This window comes from Crocuta crocuta, unplaced genomic scaffold, assembly GCF_008692635.1.
Source record: "Crocuta crocuta isolate KB4526 unplaced genomic scaffold, BGI_CrCroc_1.0 scaffold602, whole genome shotgun sequence".
Taxonomy (NCBI): domain Eukaryota; kingdom Metazoa; phylum Chordata; class Mammalia; order Carnivora; family Hyaenidae; genus Crocuta; species Crocuta crocuta.
This window is the reverse complement of record NW_027529456.1, coordinates 590,064-608,695: the sequence shown is the minus strand read 5'-3', so window position 1 is coordinate 608,695 and position 18,632 is coordinate 590,064. Positions and strand designations below refer to the sequence as shown.

The window sequence follows — 18,632 nt, the reverse complement described above, 5'->3', positions numbered from 1 at the left end:
AGTGCTTTGTTGATTGAGATCAGGAATGGCTTGTTTCCTTGTTCTGACCCTGGTATGATGATTGGATCTGGTTAGGGACTTTTTGTGATATGGAGAGACATTAATGTTCAATAGCCTGGAAATCATGATTAGAACTAAGTAATTGATAGTTTTGAAAGGTCAGATCCTGCCCTTAGATTAACAATTAATAAAATAGTATTCCCATATAGAGTAACACGCTATTCCTGGGCATGGATGACTTTGTGAGAACTATAGGCCCTGTGGCTAATGCTAAAGATATCTTCTTCTTTTGAGGTTGTGAGAGCAGACATTGTGTCTCTGACAGATACTGTTTTCCTTGATACTTCCCTTGAGCTATAAACAGGCTAATGACCCTTACTCTAAAAAATAGACCTTTACATATACAATTCTGCTTGTTTCTTGGTAAAAGGTTTCTCTCAAGGCTATGCTGGAAACATTGTATATCTTACTTTTGCTTAAACATTAGAAAATAAATACTCACAAAAAATAACTTCCATCCCCGTGAGATAAGCATGAGTGCCTGTGACTAAGTTGTTTCACTAATGCTAAGATTATACATGAGACTTCTGAAAAATCTATGTTACTCATCTACTAAGGTAAATGCCACTTTTCTTGTTCCCTGTACCTTCACTTATAAATAAAGTTGAGAACCAAGACTGAGCAAAGATGCCTGCCTGGTGATTAGAAGGAATCTCGAGGCTCTCTCATCATTCTTGTCGACACCATCCATCCTTTAGGGACCCCTGGACTGGCTGGAGCTGGACTCCAGCAAGTATAAGTTTCAATGAAATTTCAAATATTAATGAACAATATGTTTTTTCTCTTTTGTGAAACGTCATATTAATCATTGTGTGTTTGTTTATTAAAACATTGTTTATTACATTTGTTTATAAGAAAATTATTGTTCATTAAAAGAGTTATTTCCCATATTTTTGCATGATATCCCTTAAAGTAATACGTTCAGATACTTTCACCCATTTCCCAGTGATAATTGCTTGGCTTTTGATCAGCATGAAGTCTTATTTTAATAAAGCAATTGTTTCTTTCATCATTTGCACTGTGTCTAGTTGAAGAAATTCTTCCCTACTCTACAATCATAAAGACATTCCTCCACATTACCTTCCAAATGTTTTATAGATTTGAATTTTATACTTAAGACTTTAATCCTCCTGGAATTGATTTTTGAATATGGTGGTATCATGTAGGCTTTCAATTTCATTTTTTTTTTTCATATTGTTAAGTACTTGTCCTAGAATCGTTTATTGAAATACTTAGCTTACCCCAGGACCTGGGGTAACTTCTTTCACAATTCAAGTTCCCATACATACCAGGACCAGGGAATGATTCTGGAATATTTATTATGTTTTATTTTTCTATTTGTTGATCCTAGAAAAAGACCCATACAGTCTTCACTACTAATTCTTTATAATGAGTTTTAATATCCTCAAGGAAAGTCTAGCCATCTTCTTTAGGAGCTTGTCAAAAAATATTCTTGATTTTGTTTTTCTGGATAAGCTTTAAATTCTTATCTAATTAATAATTCCTGTTGTGTTTCTATGTGAAATTGTAATGATCTAAAGAGTGTTTTCACAGAACAGACATTTAATGATACTGAAACTTCTAATCCAGAAATGGTATATTTCTGCATTTGTATTAGTTTTAATGACCATGTTTTCCATAATCATTTTACATATATTGAGTGACAATTTTTTATACATATTTAGTTCCATTTTTTCTAGGGTTAGGAGATATACACTTATATAATGTATATTTACATATACACATTTATATAGTGTAGGTAGGTATATGTCTAGCTAAATATGTTTTTTAAATATTTATTTATAAAGTATTTTATAAACTTACTAATTGTTTTTCAAATGGTATTTTGTAAACTTTACTTACTGTTACTAGCATATAGTATTGCAAATCTACTTAATCTACTTAAAAATAATTTAGGGGCGCCTGGGTGGCTCAGTCGGTTAAGCGTCCAACTTCGGCTCAGGTTCGTGGGTTTGAGCCCTGAATCGGGTGCTGTGCTGGCAGCTCAGAGCCTGAAAGCTGTTTCGGATTCTGTGTCTCCCTCTCTCTCTCTGCCCCTCCCCTGCTCGTGTTCAGTCTCTCTCTCTCTCTCTCTCTCTCTCAAAAATAAATGAAAACTGTAAAAATTGTTTAAAAAATAAAAATAAAAAATAAAAAAATAATTTATTATTTTTGAGAGCATGTGAGTGAGGAGGGGGGGGAAGAGTGAGGGGAACACAGGATTTGAAGGTGGCTCTGTGGTGACAGCAGTGAGCCCAGTGTGGGGTCTGAGCTCAAACTGTAATTTCGTGACCTGAGCCAAAGTAGGACGTTCAATCTACTGAGTGAGCCAAGTGCCCCTCCTCAATCTATATTTGATTATAGATTTTGTATCCAGCAATACACTAAGCATCCTGATTAGTTCCAGTTTTTTAAAGGTTTTTCTTTTTAATTTTTATGTAGTTTTAGCAAATGCAAATAATGAGTATATACTTATTATCTTTTCAATTATTAACAGTTTTTTAGTTCTATTATTAAGATGTACTGGCCAAAACTTGAGCCAAAACATAAATATAGGTGCTGATTTATTGAATCATTATCTTTTTGAAGTCTCAAAAATGTGCTTTGGACATGCTATTTTGTAGGGGTTTTATAGATAAACTTTATTTGAATAATTTTTGTTTGTTAATAATTGCTATTATGATAGGCTGTTGAATTTTGTCAAAAATTTTAATCTTATGTAATAAAATTAAAGATAATGTAGTGACTATAGTAACAGATTTTCTAGTATTGAAATACTATTACATACTAGGAGAAGATCTATGTGTTTAAGATATACTATCTTTTTTTGTATTGTTATTTTGGTTAAAAAGCTTGTTCAGGATTTGAACATCTGTGTTTCAGTACATTTAACTTTAAATATTTCTTTTCCATAATGTCCTTTAATGGTTTTGATACTAGACATGCTACACTCATAAAGTAACTTGAGGAGATACATTGTTTACCTTTGTAAGAGTTTATGTACAACCAGACTTAGCAATTCCTTAAATATTTGATGAGATATGCTTCTGGAACCATGGTATTTTTTTAATAGAGAGATTTAACTACTAATTCTATTGATATTATAAGTTTGTTCAGATGCTAAAATTTTTCTTGAATTAGTTTATTAAGTTATAATATTAGTAATTTCTCCATCTATTTTACTTACATTTTAAAATTTATTGCTTAGGGGCACCTGGGTGGCTCAGTCAGTTGAGCATCCTATTTTGGCTCAGGTCATGGTCTCACACAGTTCATGAGTTCAAGCCCCATGTTCGGCTCTGTGTTGACAGTTAGAGACTGGAGACTGCTTCAGATTTTTTTTTCTCTCTCTTTCTCTGCCTCTCCTCCACTCATGCTCTGTCTCTGTCTCCTGCTCACTTTCTCTCTCAAAAGTGAATAAACATTACATAATAAAATAAAATGTATTGCATATATAATTTCTCATAATATTTACTTTTCTATTTAGGTTTGGTAGCATCTGTAGTCATATCCCCTATTTTGTTCATAAAAGTTGTATATCTGTTTTCTTTCCTTTAATTGCTTTGACAGGGGTTTGCCACTATAAATCATTTTATAAAATAACTGAATTTTCACTTAATTTTTATTATTTTCTTTCCTTTCCACATTTTTCCTTAAATAGTTTATTGTCAAGTTGATTTCCATATAACACCCAGTGCTCATCCCCACAAGTGCCCTCCTCCATGCCCATCATCCCCCTTCTCCACTCCCCCACCTCCATAAGCCTTCAGTTTGTTGTCAGTATTCAAGAGTCTCTCATGGTTTGCCTCCCTCTCCCTCCCCCACTATGTTTTCCCTTCTCCTCCCTCATGGTCCTTCGTTAAGTTCCTCCTAACCCACCTATACGTGCAAACATGGTAGCTGTCCTTCTCTGCCTAAGTTTGCACAGCATAACACCCTTGAGTTCCATCCATGTTGCTACATATGGCTTGATTTCATTCTTTTTCATTGCCATGTAGTATTCCTTTGTATAGATAAATCATATCTTGATCCATGCATCAGTTGATGGACATTTAGGTTCTTTCCATGATTTGGCTATTGTTGAGAGTGCTGTCATGAACATTGGGGTACATGTGCCCCTATGCATCAGCACTCCTGTATCCCTTGGGTAAATTCCTAGCAGTGCTATTGCTGGGTGATAGAGGAGTTCTATTGTTAATTTTTTGAGGAACCTCCACACTGTTTTCCAGAGGGGCTGTACCAGTTTACATTCCCACCAACAGTGTAGGAGGGTGCCTGTTTCTCCACTCCTTTCCAGTTTCTGTTACCATATTCTGCCTTAGTCATTTGAACTTTGTAACTCATATGTTTAGCTAGTAATCTTTTTCCTTTCTTCTTTTAAAATTGAGTATTTAAGGTTATAAAACTTCATATGTTTCAGCTGCATCCCACAAGTTTTAATACCTATTGTGATTTTTAGCTTTCAATTAGAAATCAGTTATAAAAATTGCTATCTTTTATTTCCAAATCAATTGTAGTAGATGTGAAAACATTTTGCTATCATGGTGAGTATGTCTACTTCATTCATCAAACATTTATAGTGCCTCTAATGGACTAAGTTCTGAGCTACAACAGTGAACCAACATTGGAGGACAATGATCCCTACACTCATGGGATTATTATAATGAAAAGAGATATATAATAAAAATACTACAAGGAATAAAATATATCATTGTTATGATACCTTTTATGAGATAAATAAATAGATAAGGTGAGTGGGTCAAGCATGCTGGCCAAGAAGATGGGTTGTAATCACTGTACCCAGAGCAGATTTTGCTGAGAATGTGATAATCCCTGTGAAGATGACACAATAAGCCATTTGGTTATATGAGCAAAAGTCATTTCAATTAAATAAAAGCAGTGCATAGGTCCTGACGCTTGAGTGTACCAGATGTATTTGAGGTGTCATATGTATATGAAATATTAGTCCCTCTTTCATATACATATGGCATATAGTCCATGTGTCATATGTATATGAAATAATAAAATGGCCACCATGGCTGAAATAACAGCCAAGATGGAAAGTAATAAGGAAATATGGAATTTGCAGGTCAGCAGGGGGCAGCAGGTGGAAAGAGAATAGTTGGTCCAAAAGATTTATGCATTTTTTTCTTTTAGCATAGAATGGCATCTAATGGCACTAGATGACAAAAGAGATGAAAAGCCCCAACATGGAACCTAACTAGAAACTTAAAAGACAGAATACCTGTGGAAATAGAGAAAAAATGGCCATTTGCAAGAAATTCTGGGAGCCCTGAAGTTTTTAGCAATACAAAGGTTTTATTTTGTTTTGTTTTTAAATGGGTCTGAACAGCTCAAAATTTTGAGACCAGAGCTGGAGACAAAGAAATAGTTATCCTTTTATTTTTCTGAATCTTTTATCTGAAAGTTGTTTGTTTTTGCATCATCACCATCACATAGTATCTTGCCCACAGGCAATCAGTATAAATTATTTTATTAAATTGGCCATTTGTTGAGAATTCCTTGGGAGAGTTGAATTCCTCGTCAATTATATGGTGCTCTGAAGAAAAATATCAACTTGTGCTATCTGGAATGAATGCAAAATCATACATAATTATTAAATCATATAAGCTAAACCTCACCAATAGTGTAAACACATGTCAAGTGACTAATAATTCTTTATTTTAGATTTCTCATTTTTCATTGGAATGTAAGTGATTTTAAAGCTCACAGAACTGTTTAGGGGGATCACATAAATAATGTGAAAGGGTTTTATTTTATTTAAAATATTTTAAAGCTTATTTATTTTGAGAGAGACAGAGAGAGTGAGAGAGAGTGAGGGAGGGGCAGAGAGGAAGAGACAGAGAATTCCAAGCAGGCTCCATACTGTCAATGCAGAGCCCAACCTAAGGGTCAAACCATGAACCATGAGATCTGATTTGCACCAAAATCAAGAGTCAGATGCTTAACTGATTGAGCTACCCAGGTGCCCCAATATGAAAGGGTTTTATTGTTAATTATTACCATTTTTGTATAAAATATTTTTGTATATAATATTTTTGTATAAAAACATTTTAAAATAAGTGTGAATCTGATCACCACTTTCAGCACCAATGTGTGAAGTGTCTAGAAATTTAAAGCTCTTACTTATCAGATAATCACAGAATTTATAACTCTCCTGTTTTCAGTTTTGATTTCAGATAATAACTGTAGTAATTTTTTAAATAAGTAAATGCTTCAAAATTTGACTTTATACATATTATATATATCTTTATATATCCATATATATATCTGTCTTGTATAAAAAGAGAGCATATTGTATGCAAATTTGAATACAGGAAAGAAAAAGGTATAACGCCAATATAAAATTATGACTAGAAAAAAGAAAGATTAAATTAAAAGTTGAATTGAGGAGTCTTTAAAGTGCTCATTAGTTTCCATAATCACAGGCTAGTCTGTTTCCAACTAACTGCTCAGACCTGATTCTTAACTTTGCTTGCTCTTGGGTTTACAGGTAGATTCTACTGAAGGGAAGTACTGGGCAGAGATTACAAAGCAGATAAAGGGAGAGGAAAAACCTTATACCAGTCCCTCTTTACCTATATGCCATGTCTTTCCTCCCAACATGGTCTTACTGTTTGATGTGGCTGTTTTCTTTACTCATGGCCAAAGTTTCTTTCTTGAAAGCTCTCTCCTGGCTACAGTCCTTGTCAGGCAGTATTAATACCGCTCCCTCCCTTTTCTCTGACCTACTTGAGGGACTAACAATTTCCTGATGTTGTTGATCCCATCAGTTTTGATTTCCTGAACTCTGCCCACATCTCTGTTAAAAGATCTCTGCTATTAAATGTTCTGTCTATTTCCCATCAGTATCTTGATGTATACTTGGATCAGTGATTCCCTAAATATATATATATATATTTGAAATATTTTTGAAACTTTGAAATAATATGGATTTTAAAATGTATATTTAAGAAAAAAACACTTCTTACTCCTAAACCAATTAAATCAGAATCTCTAGGGCTACTTATGCATAGACATATTTTTAAAGTTTCTCCATGCAGTATCAGGACTGAGAAAAGTTGCTCTCAAGTCTGGATACTCAAGCAGACACAGATCCTTTGTGTACTAAACTCTCAAGAGAGAGCTGAAATCAAATGTTCCTTCTTTTGGTACTCATTTTATCAATTGAAAAGGGAGCTGTTTCATTGTCACTGAGTAAATATGAATGTGTGAACTGATTATCAGTAGATATGCAGGGGATAAAAGTATAAGATATATATAAGATATATAATAGTAGGATTTGACCTCATTTATCATGGGGTATTATAGCTAAATATTAAAATGATAAAAGTTTTGCAGATTTGATGGTGACTAAAGTAGACTAGATAGATGCTCTATGGGATAGTAAGCACTGAAATGTGTTTTTAAGAATGATTGAAAGCTAAAAGGCATGTGAAGGTTAAAAGTTGTTAGTAACTATTTATTTATTAAATTTACTTACTTGAATACACTCAGAAAGATACCAAAACACAACATACAGATAACGTTTGGGGCTATCATTTTAGCAGCAAATTCCTCTGGACCCCTCACCCTTCAAATGCTAAGTTTCCAGGCTTGAGCATGTACACAGATATTATGTGTATATCTATTAATGTAGTATTCCATTCATGTTTGTGCTTAACCTGTGTGTTGGTATGGTGCTTTCCTTTCTTTTTTATCTACCAGTGTTGACAGGAAGATTTTGTATTGTATGCTCAATGAAGATAAAATTATTGTTGCTCTGTGCATTGCTTTGCAGTATGTGAAATACATGAAATGTAAACATCAGTTACTTATCAATCTTACTTTAACTGAATTATTTTCTGTATCTGGAGCAAAATAAATATAACAGCTAGTATGTATATTAGTATAATATATAGCATGACATGCATTATATAGCATAATATACATCTTATGTAGCATTAATACGTATGTTTTATATGTTATAAATTAGCAATAATTAGCATTAGCAACAATATACATACTTTCGGTACACAAACCATAAAATACATCCTACAAAGAAGTATCTTTGAGTAAAATAGTAATTAAATTATCATTTATATTTTAAACAGTTTCATAAAAGAAGAATACAGCAACATTGATTAGAAGTGCCCTTCAGAGAGTCTAGTATGCTTTAATGCCTGAAGTTTCATATTATAGTCAAATGTCCTAAGAATCAAAAAGAAGTTTTATTCCCTAAAAAATATTTCAGAAAAAAAATAACAGCATGTATGTGGGATCTTTTCTGGCTGGTTCAAAATTAAATTTTCTGCATTTATAAAAGTGATTTAAAGATAAAAATAAATTGCTGAAAGATTGATATGATGAATGAATGGCTGGTTGAATTAATCAGGAGAATGTGTACAGATGACTCTAAAATTCAGGGGACCATTTAGGGCTATAGACCTATATATCAGTTAGAGACATACAGATAGAAGGATCCATATTTATATCCAGGATGAGATTACCAGGATACAGAGTATAAAATGTAAAATTACAAAAAGAAAGAAAGAAAGAAAGAAAGAAAGAAAGAAAGAAAGAAAGAAAGAAAGAAAGAAAGAAAGAAAAAAAAAAAAAGGAGTCTAGGATCAATTAATCTCTGAGGCAGACTATATATAGAAGTTAAGAAAAGAAATAGAACCAAAAAAATTGAATTCAGAAGGACATTACAGTAAGGCAGATGGAACACCAGGAGTCAAAAAGTATCACAGAAGGCCAGAGAAGTTAAGATCTGAAGAAGAAAGGGCTGTTTAATGTTTTTAATGCTTCTGAGAAAGTCTGTAAGGTGAGAAGTCTTAGTATCATTGTTCTTCAAAACAAGAAGGTCAGTGGTGATGGATAGATACATGAACAGCTTCACTAGAGTGCTGACGCAGAAGTTGAGCACAAAAAAGAAATTTAGAAAGGTAAAATAGATTATTATAAACTGTTTTTGTTTAAAAAAAAATGGACAAATACCTGAAGGCAGAGAAANAATTAATAGGACTTCTGTCTTAGTTTCATAATAATTACACATTTTAAATCACAGATACCTGGAAGAAGTTAATTTTATTTAATCAATATTAATTAATAAATAACATCAAATTCCTTTACTCTGTTATAAAAAGAAAATGATTATGTGGTACAAAATGCCAGGCATGAATATAGATAGAAATGGAAAACAAGCAAACAAACATCACTTCACATATATACCTTAAAGGGTACGCTGAACACTTTCAATTTATTATCTTGTATGAGAACTACTTAAAGTCACTGGAAGCAACATGATGATGAATTAAGGTAAGTAATCCATAAATGTTTTCCCTCTGAATGTGCTGTTGTGCCTTCCATATCTCTTCACGACAATATATACAGAGTTCTATGTCTGATTATGTTGCAACTAGTTGTTTAATTCTTGACTTCTGCTACTATATTATGAGAACTCTTACATCAGAAACATTAAATTTTAGTATAGTCTCTGGAGTTCTGACTGAATTCAAATTGTGCTATGTCCTTGATTAGCTGTGTAACCCTACTTAAGTTATTTAACTTTTTAAACTCTCAGTTTGCTTTCCTGTACAGTGGGCCTGAAATTATCACATACCTCATATGATTTCACAAGCTATAACAAATGGCTGCCAATCTTTTAGTTCAGTGCATATAGTAAGCACCCAGTAAAGTTGGGTGTTATTATTTCTGGCTCCTTGAATGTGTTTAGCACATAGTAGGCACTAAAATAGTTTTAATTGAACAAGCAATGTATGAATGACATCAGACCTTAAATCCCAACCCAGAGATCATTAAAGCATTAGACACCAAAGATGAAGGTGATACTTCTTTCTTGAAGATCCACGTCACTGTGTCTATTTTCTTGAGAGCAACACCAAAGGTCTTTATTGCCCAAAGTAGTGATTTTGAATTGAGAGCAAATTCAGGAATATTATAAATTTGCTTAATCTATTCTTTGATACCTAGTTCAGGACAAAGAAGGAATATGTGCTCCTGATCATTACAACAAATGTGAAATCTTAATCAAAACAAGAGATGGAGTATAGCTTCTTGTTAGGGAAAGGACTATCGAGCCGAGCCTAGGAATCCGGTAAGGAACAGGTGGGTTTGTTCAGAATATAGCCAGCTTCTGGGACATAAAAACATAAATATTCTTAGGAGAGACTGCATGAAATTTAGCCACCAAATAAATGTAAGTGCTTATTTATCTTTGTGACAGTTCCTTTTTAAGGGAAATTTTACATTGTCATTTGGTATCCATAATCTGCATATGATTGATAATAAATAGTAAACAGAATGAATATCTGATTTAAAATGCATTTCAAGTTCTAGAGAAAAATAGAATTAATTTCCTTACAGTTCAATCTCCATGCTTTCTTGTACATATCAGTTTGGTGATTCATGATAATATTGTCTACATTTACCTCCAATAGACTTAACTTCTATTTAGAAGTTTTGTGGGGAGTTTTAAGTATAGAACGAACACCATAATTCTCCAATGATTACAAACTGTTAAGTAATGGTGGTACTGTCTTAAGATATTTGATCATCTGATGGGTGATTAATACTGGATTAAAATAGATTTTACTGGGTGGTTGGGTAGCTCAGTCAATTGAGTGTCTTGCTCTTGATTTAGGCTCAGGGCATGATCTCATGGTTCCTGGGACTGAGCCCCATGTCTTCACTGTCAGTGCAAAGCCTGCTTGGGATTCTCTGTCTCCTCTCTCTCTATACCTCCCCCATTCACTCTCATCCTGTCTCCACCTCTCTTTCAAAAATAAATAAATAAATAAATAAACATTATATAAATAAAAGAAAAGAAAAAAAATAAATTTTAATTAAAGGTGTACAGCTGCCTTAAAAAATAAATAAAATAAATTTTGCCAAAGTTGTGAGTAGATGGAAAGGGAGGCCTTGGCCTTGAAAGAGTTACAAAGATGAATCCTGCAGATGTGGGAAGGAGGGCTTACGTTAAACAATAGATACAAATGGCAGTTAAGAAACTTCATTTTTATTTTTCAATTTTTTTTTATTTTAGAGAGAGAGTGCACACATGCATGTGAGTAGGAGAGGGGCAGAAGGAAAGAGAGATAGAGAAAGAGAGAGAGAAAATGTTAAGGAGGTTCCACACACAATGTGAAGCCCAACATGGGGCTCAGTCCCACAACAGTGGGATCATGATGTGAGCCGAAATCAAGAGTTGGAAACTCAACTGACTGAGCCAGCCAGGTGTGCCCAGAAACTTTAAAAACAAACCTACTTTCACTAATTACAAAATGTATTTGATAGATTCATCTGAGAATATAATACTGGTAAGTTTCCCTCTGGGCTTATCCTTGAACAACAAAAAAGGAGTGAATTTCCATTTCCACAGAGACACTACAAAATCTCCTTGTTATTTCCTTTTCTTTTTCTTATCATAGTAAATTATTCTTTGATCTTAGCTGCATAATATCTTTGTGATTGTCATTAGTTCTTTTTTAAAATGTGCCTCTCTACACATGAGTAATTGAGTCTAAATATTTGGAGCCAGTTTGCACAGTTAAACTCTGTCAAAATACCATTAGGAGTTAGTGAAGCAATTGCATCTTCTCTAAATTAGTGAAAAAAGCACTACTTTACTGCTATCATCGGTTAGCTCACAGAGATACAGGCATAAGCTATTTCTAAGCAAATAATAGCACTCAGGGCACACAGTACTCATATGGGATATGATATCAGATGACATTTTCCGGCTTCTATTGGTTTTCTTTGTAAGAGCTATAAAAGTCAGTTAGAGTTTGGTAAATGATATTTGTCTCACACTGAGAAAATGTATATTCCTTCACGCTACTGTTTCTCATGTAGTGTGCATACCATTTAGATGGAAATTACTGATAGAAAATATCCTACAATGTCTAGTTCATCTGCCCCTTCTTTTTATTCTTGCTATTGTTCTTATTCTTACTTCTCTTCTTGACATTTGGGGAAAGGGATGGTTGTTCCTTGTTTAATTATGTCACTATGTCTTGAAATACGAGTTTTAGGAAAACAAATCAGAAATAAAATTGGAATAATACAAATATTAATTATGGAACTTATATATTATTTATTGTATGAAAAATCTTGTACTATTTTACAGTAAATATTTGAATATTTAATTATATGGCAGAATATCAATGGATTATTTAGGTTTTAGAGTAATCAGCTATATAAGACACTATGTGAACTTCCTTTTATTTATTTATTTATTTTTAAATTAATTGTTTTATGTTTATTTTGAGAGAGAGGAAGAGCATGAATGGGGGAGGGGCGGGGGGGGGCACAGAATCCAAATCAGGCTCCAGGCTCTGAGCTGTCAGCACAGAGCCCAAGTTGGGGCTCAAACCCACGAACCACAAGATCATGACCTGAGCTGAAGATTGATGCTTAACCAAATGAGCCACCCAGGCACCCCTTTGTGAAATTCTTTTTAAATAATACTTATGTAAAATAGAACTGGGGTTATTTCAATTATGGTCTTTAAAAACGAAAGCCATTGTGCACACTATACTGGAAGTTTTTAAATCCATTACAACTTTACAAAATAAATTAGTATATTAGATACATATTGAAGAAGGAAACACCCAAAGACAAAATATGTCTACTTTTAAAGGAACAGATAAATCTCTTTCATCTTCATAGAATCTCTTTAAATTTCTCATAAACAATCTGGAGCCCTTTAACTACTGCTTTCCCTGTTTAGTTTCATATCTCACCTTTGGGGTGTTGACACTTTATTTTGAGGCAGCAGATGTTCATTTAATTTTCCTTCTGTATCCAAATGCTCCATCTTCCTCCTTTATAACATAAAGACCCAGCTCATTCTTCACTTGTCATATTACGTGATTCCTTGCCCTCTACTTCTCCCTATCTCTGAATTGCAGTGCCCTAACTGTTTCCTGCCTATCATGCTGCCCTAATTTTTAACAGCTTATTTTACTGTCCTGCTTCTTTGGATCTGAATCCTTTTGCCCTTCATCCATCTTCTCATTTGAATGTGGAGGTGCATGGACAAATTTAGTTTGGAATCCAAAATTAAAAAGAATGTGAAATGTTTGCAAGGACACAAGAACATATAAGATAATGTGTACATTTCCTCTATTTTTATTCTCAACATTTTTTTCAGTTTTACTATTTAAATGAAATGTACTGCTATAGAGTTTCAAATAAAATAGAGTCTCTTTAAAATATGTAGAATATTAAAGGAAAGATTGAAATACAAAGGAAAAAGGATATGCTCTCTAATCATTTTATTGGTCAGGAGGTTACAGTTTCAGAAAATTTGTTATTTCTTGAGGCAAACTCTGGTCAACTGAATTTAAAAGGTATGTAGATAACTTTAAAGAGTTCGAGTGTGTGCTTTTTAAAACAAAACAAAGAAAAAAAGCAGGGACCAGACTCTTTTTTTCTTTTTAATGTTTATTATTTACTTTGAGAGAGAGGGAGAGAGAGTATGCACTGGGGGGGGGGGGGGAGAAAGAGAATCCCAAACAGGCTCCACAGTGTCAGTGTAGAGCTCTATGTGGGGCATGACCCCACAAATGGTGAGATCATGACCTGAGCTGAAATCAAGAGTCAGACACTTAACTGACTGAGCCACCAGGCATCCCAAAAAACCAGACCCTTAAATATAGACACCCAACTGTTGATTATGTAGAGGAAGGGGGTGTGAGGTGGGTAAAATAGGTGAAGGGGATTAAAATAGTATACTTACTATCATGAGCACTGAGTCATGTATAGAATTGTTGAATCACTATAGTGTACTCCTGAGTCTAATATAACTGTATATTAATTATACTATAGTTACATTTTTTAAAAGAGTGTGTTTTTAAAAAATATTTATATAGATATTAACATGCTTTTTATTTTGGCATTAAATAAAAAATTATGTTCAAGGGTGATAAGGGGGGGCACCTGGATGGCTCAGTCTGTTAAGCGTCCAACTTTGGCTCAGGTAATGATCTCACAGTTCATGGATTCGAGTCCTGAGTCGGGCTCTGTGCTGACAGCTAGCTCAGAGCCTGGAGCCTGCTTCACATTCTGTATCTCCCTCTCTCTAACCTTCCCCTGCTCATGTTGCCTCTCTCTCTCTTTCAGAAATAAAACATTAAAAAATTTTTCAAAAGGGTGATAAGGGAACTTCTGATAAAGGGTAGTGAATACCTACTCACTAAAAATTTCGGAATCTTAGATGTGTTCAAACTAGTGAATAGGAAATTTGTTTTCCTAGGCAGGAACATGAGTTGCAAAAGTTCCAAGAGAAGTTTATGAGAAAAACTAAGGCTTTAGAGCATCCTGACTTTAGAATGTGTTCTTTGCAATCAAGTATATGGTTGGACTTTATTCCTCTATCTCTGCGATTCATATCCAAGAAAATAAGCAAACAAGAAGCAACAATAAACAGTCATGGTGGACATTGTTTAGTTCCATATTAAGTTTTAATATCAAAGTTGATATTTTTTGAGCAGTGACTTATTCAGTGAAGTCGTTAGAACATACTGACATGATCTTATTTAATATTCTAGACCATGGGTGTGTAAACTTTATCTGTAGAAAGCGAGGTATTATATATTTTAGCCTTTGCAAACTGCATGATTCCTACTGCAACTACTCAGCCAACTTGTTGTGGGACTTAAGTAGCCATACACAATACCTAAATTTATGAGCATCTCTGTGTGCCAACTATATTTATGGACACTCAAAGTTTAATCTCATCGCATTTGCATGTGTCATAAGACATTTATTCTCCTTTTAAAGAAATTCTGCATTAAGAAACGTAAAAATCATTCTATGGTCATGGGCCATTGAAAGGCAGTTCATGGATCAGATTGGTACAAAACAATGCTCTTCCCTGAGTGAAAGACAGTCATATATCAGTGAAAAATGGAGTATGGTTGGAAAACTCAGTGGCATCTTCCATTAAAAATATAGTCTTTAAGGGGACGCTTGGGTGGCTTAGTCCATTAAGCATCTGACTCTTGGTTTTGGGTCAGGTCATGATCTCACGGCTCATGAAGTTGAGCTCTGTGCTGACAGTGCAGAGCCTGCTTGGGATTCTGTGTCTCTGTCTCTGCCTCTGTCTCTGTCTCTGTCTCTGTCTCTGTCTCTGTCTCTCTCTCTGCCCCTCTCCTGCTTCCATGCTGTCTCTCAAAATAAATAAATAAGCTTAAAAATGTTTACAAAAATAATCTTTTAAAAAATTTCAAAATCGATTTTATTCTTCAGAAGTGTACAAAGAGATGGAGAAGGGAAACTCACTCACTGAGCATGCAGGATCAGCCAGGCACTCCTCAGGTACATTGCAAGCACGTGAGCAGATGTGGTTACCACAGTCTGTGAGTGAAAATTGAGAATCACAGGGCTAATAAGATGGGGCTGACTAACTTAGCCAGGGACACTCAAGTATCAGGGGGCTGAACTCAGCATTGTCCTCCAAGTCTGTTAGATTCAGAAACCTAGGTTCAATCCACTTACTATACTTAAATAAAGTCAATGTTAAGTAAAGAAAATGTATGCGGTTTGACTCTCAAGTAATACATAACAGTTTTTCACAGAAGTCTGAGATCGATCAGTGGTGACAGCATTTCAGGTATCATTATGCAGAAAAGGTTCCCGAGAATGTCCCCTGCAAAGCAAATACAAGCTTGGGGAAAAGGATAAAAGGACAGGCTTCGCCAAATCTACTCAATAAAATTTGACTCACACTTTTATGTTTAAGCCTCTGAAGGCCACGTGGTGGTCTGAGTTCAAAACTGTCACTTACCCCAAATGAAAAGCAGTCTTCAGGAATGGAGGAATCCTTTGCATTTCTACAAGGTCTTGTTTATGAAAGCAGAGAATCGCTGTTCTAGGAAACTGGCAAAAACTTACATTTCTTTAGTTTTGCTGGCTCTGCAAAACAGTGTGCACAGCTGTACTCAAACCCATTAGCTCAACCTTTCAGAAAATTCTCTCACAGAAATTGCTTAGAGGTACATAGCCTGACAGTTGCTGTGTGTTTTGAGAGCTTACCTGTCAGAAGCTGGCTCAGCATTCTTTTGCTTAATTGGTCTGTAGAGACTGGTCATTTTAGAGAGGGAAGTTCCACACCTCAGAGAGAATGACATCTACCTCAGCCCATAATCAGCTAATTTAAAGAATGGGAATACCACCAGCTTCAGGGACCGCTTACCCTCCACTCTATGCTGAGATGGGGTGAGAGAGCTGCAGAAAACACATCAAGCAATGTAAAATTAAGGAGAAATTGGGATTAGAGAAAAACAGTGTTCAAAATACATGAAGTCTATTCCTTCAAATTCCAGCCAGTCACCTCCAAGCACATCAACATTTTAAAGTTTAAAACTGAAGATCTGATTTTGATTACAGACTACTGAATTGTGACATTTCACGTTAAGTTACAGCACTATGTATCATCACACAGGGAGATTTTCCTAAGATCAGTAGTTTTTAGTTGTGGAAAATGATCACGAGGATAGAGCAAATTGGTTCTTGAATATATGAATACCCAAGATAATGCTCTAGCGAGTAGAGAAAGGAAATGCATATTCACTTCCATGCAGCTTAGTAAGGAGGGAGCTCTGCCTAGTGTTAGAAGCTTGGACCACGGTGCACAGAGATCCCGAGTCAGGTCCTTGATATGCCAACTTCTTTTCTTTTCTTTTTTTTTAATGTTTTATTTATTTCTAGGAGAGAAAGAGAGACAGCACGAGCAGGGGAGGGTCAGAGAGAGAGGGAGTCACAGACTGAAACAGGCTCCAGGCTCTGAGCTGGCAGTCAGCACAGAGCCCGACGCGGGGCTCGAACCCACGAACCGCGAACCGCGAGATCATGACCTAAGCGAAAGTCGGACGCTTAACCGACTAAGCCACCTAGGCGCCCCTTGATAAGCCAACTTCTAACATTGCAACTTTGGACTACTTACTTGACCTCCCTGTGCTCCTATTTCTTTAACCTAAGCATCAAACTTGATTGAGGTGTCATTTATGGCAAAAGACAGTTAAAATTCCTCATCTTATCTGTCTACCTTTTAAACCAAACTTTTATTTGTGTTAAACTCGGTAAGGGTACGCTGATAAGAGTTCATTGCCATGGATCAAACTACAGCTAGTTAGTTAATATGAAGGGAAAAGAGAAAAAAGCCCAGAAATTTACATTAAATAATATAGCCTTAATGCTTTAAGATATAACACTTAAATCTTACTGTTTTGAATTAAAAGTAAAAGATAGTCTTTAAAGCATTCTGGTGGCAAATCAGTAAGAATGTGTTAAGATGATGAATAATCAATTATAATTTATCTTGATTATAAAAATCTCCTATTATTCACTATGTGATTATGACAGAGTCCATAATTACTATATAATTCTATTTGAGTTTATAACGGATACTCTTTTTGAAAAATACAGTCAATAACAATTATAAATTTTCACAAAAAATCAAGAAGTGTATAAAATATATGGCTGATTTTTTTTCAATTCTCACTTTAGAATATTATAAAAGCAAGTTAAAATGTCAAAAAAATAGAGTTAAGTCCTTTATCATTTGAACCAAGACTGTTAAAAATTGAAACAGCCAAGATATTTATGAAATTATAGAACATAAAAGAATATGATGGACATCATCTCAGAAGAATCATATGGCAAAAACTAATGCAATATAATATGACAAATGTGAAATGGAAAAAAATAGAACATATTCTATTAAGCTAGGCCTGTGAATATAGAAAAGGGAGAATAGGTACTTAGAAATATATCTGGAATATTATTTCATTGGCATACAAATTTAATTATATTTCATCATGTGTATAAGAAAAGTTATTATATGTGTATTCTATTATTATGTTATACATACATTATTTTATGTGTATTATAAAATAATATTCTATAGTTTGATATACTGTACACTATAAAATAACTTACAAAAACAATGATTTTAAGGAAAGGCTTTTATATTTTTTAGTAATCTTTAAATTACTGCTGGAATATTGTAGTATCCTCTAATATTTAGATCAACATATGACAAAAACGTTGGTCCAATCAAAGGAAAAATTATGCAGGACAATGTTAAACAGGCAAGGATGACTTTACTCAATTCATTGTAATGAGGTGGGTGGATCACAAGCATTTATGTGTGCTAATAGGCCTTATCCAAAGGAAAAGTAAACTTACTTAAGATTGTTCCAAACTTGGATCATAGCACCCACTACAGTTAGGCTCCTACCCTCCCATACAGCCTGGGAGATAGGGTGCCTGGAGAGAGACAGAAGGCTCTCTAAAGTTTAGACAAGTTGAGCAGAAACTTAATGCCCCAGGCTCCTGCGTGACTCAGTAGGTTGAGCTCTGACTCTTGATTCCAAGGCACGTCATCATCTCATCATCTCGTGGTTTATGAGATGGAGTCCTGTGTCGGGCTCTGTGCTGACCGTATGGATTGGGACTCTATCTGTCCCTCTCTCTCTGCCCCTCCCCACCCCTATCAAAAAAAAAACAAAACATTAAAAATTTTTAAAAATAAAAAAGAAACT

The 18,632-nt window shown here is 34.5% G+C and overlaps 1 long non-coding RNA gene across 1 annotated transcript; it reads right to left on the bottom strand.

The window, feature by feature from the left end:
• Nucleotides 1–5,517: 5,517 nt before the first annotated feature.
• Nucleotides 5,518–15,418, bottom strand: LOC144228857 (uncharacterized). Its single transcript, XR_013334291.1, has 3 exons — nt 15,370–15,418; nt 12,828–12,908; nt 5,518–5,647 (listed from the first exon to the last, which is right to left on the bottom strand). It is a non-coding gene; the product is annotated as an uncharacterized LOC144228857 (long non-coding RNA).
• Nucleotides 15,419–18,632: the final 3,214 nt, after the last annotated feature.